We start from the raw sequence: 3,193 nt of genomic DNA on the forward strand, positions 1-3,193 counted from the left end.
AAAATTCTTAAAAGTATTTCTAGTACGAGAAAATATGACTGCTTTATTGGGCCTCATAACGGCAATGCAGGTTAGCATATTGTTGGACTCAAGGCCCCAGAGAACTACCTAAAACCAAATTAGCAGGCTGAAGGACTCAGACAAAGACTGATGCCTTCTTTTCTATTTCTTTTTCTTTCCAAATTCGAAAAGAGCTTTGTGTGGGAATCCTGAGTGTATTCCTTGAGGATGAAATTATATTCTGCTTAAGATTCTGAGTCAGAAACACATCCAAGACAGCTCCCAAACAGAAGGTTCCCCAGATATTTGCTCCTTAAAGCAATTAGGCATTGAGCCATGGGAGGAAGGAAAGAGAGAAGGTGGTCCACTTACTAATATTTAAAATTTATAGCCTCACTCTTGAAGGGTTTTTAAAATACTGAAACCCTTAGTAATCCTTTTTCAACAACGTTCTCTTTAATAAAACCAACATCCACGATATTTTAAGATGGGGCGGGAGGTTCCACATTATTTTCCTGTAGTGTGAGGGCATTTTGGCATACAGAGTCTATACAGGACTCTAGAGGTATCTGTTAGGAAAACTGCTAGTTATGGAAACCCCCAAAATAGTGTTCCTGGGGAGACCAGATGAAGAACTGCCCAGCTAAGGCAAATCAGCTCACAGAATCATAAGAGATAATAAAATGGTTGTTTTAAGCCACTAAATTCTGGGGTGGTTTGTTACACAGCAAAAGCTAACTGACACAGGTGATTTCTAACAGTGTGGTAGAACTTGAAGAAGACCCCCTATCTCTTCTGTGACTAAGAGAGCACAGCTGTGACTTAGAATAAAGGAAGATAGAGGGAGACCTTACAGTGAAGGACAGTGCTCCAGTAATTCAGGTTAAAGGAAGGAATGTTGAACCAGAAATGAAACAAGGAGGCCTAAGAATCACGCTACGTATAGATAGGAAATCAATGCACAAAGCCGAGTTAAGCTGAATGATAATATTTCATGTTTCTGTAATATCTGTAGCAGAAACTGTTAGTTGCCTACCCAATATCTCTTCTCACCTTTTTCATTCCTGGTATAAGCACATATAAATATATTTTTTAGGGGGTGGACAATGTGCTCAGCTAGACCATTATATTTCCCAGCCCCTCTTCCAGATGGAGGTCACCCCGAGATGTGAGCTGAAGTCATTGGGCTTCCAGGAAGGATCCTTAAAGAGAGCTTGCAGCTGGCAGTCCCGCTCTGCCGTTTCTCTTCCTCTTTCTTCCTGCTTGCAATGTGGGTGTAAGGGCAGGAGCTCTGTGAGCCACCTTGTGATCAGGAGGCCCAGGCCCACATTCTATGGAGAAGTAGACAGTGGGAGGAAGCCTGGCCCCTGGTGATGTTGTGGAGTCTCTACCCTGTCCCACACTGGTCACTACTGGACATTTTATTAAATGAGAGAAAAACAAGCCCTCGGCCTATCTAGGATTGCAAACAGACCACAGTCCAGACCCAGGTGATCACCCCCCTTGATCCCTGGAAGCTCCCTCTGCCATTTCCACCACAAGACCATAGTCTTGGGGACTAACTTCTTGGACCCTTAAATACCAACATATTGTTGTGAATTCCAGTCAACAGCCTATAGTGTCATGGGGCTCTAGCCTACACTGGTGCTGAATTATACTTGGATTCCTTTGTAGAACCCAAGGGCAGCTAATTCAGCCATGACTCCCATATCTGTTGTCCCTAGCCACCACTCAACATGAGAACCCCTCTTGTCACCCACCATCTCCCTCTGTCATCCCCACACTTTTCAGGCTCCCTCCTCTTGATGCCAACCCCCACTATTTCAGTCCCCCCATCATATTAATGCATATTCCATTGCCTGGTAAACAACCCCCCTCCATCTTCGTTCATGCCAAAAGTCTCTTCCTCCATCTCCCAAGCTTAGCTGAAACTGGGCTCTCTCCCAGGGACACCTCTCCCCCTGCAACCTTAGCAAGTGAGAGCCACTCTTCTTCCCACACTCCACACATGGCAGGGTCTGGAGTTGAGGGAGGCATTCTCCTGCCTCCACTCTTATTCACAGTCTTGTTTCTCTACTTCAATGTAAAAGCTGCTGTTCCAGGCCGGGCGCTGTGGCTCACGCCTGTAATTCTAGCACTCTGGGAGGCCGAGGCGGGCGGATTGTTTGAGCTCAGGAGTTCGAAACCAGCCTAAGCAAGAGCGAGACCCCGTCTCTACTAAAAATAGAAATAAATTAATTGGACAACTAAAAATATATAGAAAAAGTTAGCTGGGCATGGTGGTGCGTGCCTGTAGTCCCAGCTACTCGGGAGGCTGAGGCAGGAGGATGGCTTGAGCCCAGGAGTTTGAGGTTGCTATGAGCTAGGATGATGCCACGGCACTCACTCTAGCCCGGGCAAAAGAGTGAGACTCTGTCTCAAAAAAGAAAAAAAAAGCTGCTGTTCCATGGAGATGTAGTTAAATATTCTACAGCCCTACATGTTTCCTAGCCATCGTCATCAACCAGACTGGTAATATCTATGCAAATGCCCACCCAAGATCCTAGCCTCACAATTCTTGACCTCCTCTACCCCAGTCACTGTCACCTGTTTCTCAGTTACCACACCATGGCCACCCTGGACTTGATCATTGCCTCTGAACTCTTGAACTCCAACATCCCGCTGGGCTGCCTGCCTTTCTCCTCTTCTTACTCCCCCTACACTTACTCTTTGGCCCCTTTGAAACCCCCATTCCCTTGACATCTTCATTTTCTCCCCATCTCTTGGCTTCCTCCTGGCTTGACTTTCTTCTCTAATAAAATACAATCTAGACTTTAAGACCCATCATCTCTTTAAAGACATACTTGTCAATGCCCCTCAAGGCCCAGGCTCTTGTGTCCTTCCACCACCACCAGGCAGAGCCCCCCCGTCAACCAAGCTGCCTTCTTTGCTCTATCATGTCTCCAGGCTGCTAAGCAGAGTTAGAGAAAATTACACAACGATGCAGACAGGGCCTTCAAGGAAACCAAGATCTCCAACCTTCCACGAACCTTAGTGCTGCCCAAGTTATTAATACTTACCACTGAGTAGTGTTTGCCTGTTTGCTTGAATACACTAGATGACATTCACCAGCATGTCCCCACATCCTCCAGCCTTATGGGTTTATACTCACATATTGAAATAATAATGACATAAGCCCCCATTTTTGCCTCCC

The sequence above is a fragment of the Propithecus coquereli genome, unplaced genomic scaffold (assembly GCF_000956105.1).
Source record: "Propithecus coquereli isolate 6110/MARCELLA unplaced genomic scaffold, Pcoq_1.0 Scaffold303, whole genome shotgun sequence".
Lineage (NCBI taxonomy): Eukaryota > Metazoa > Chordata > Mammalia > Primates > Indriidae > Propithecus > Propithecus coquereli.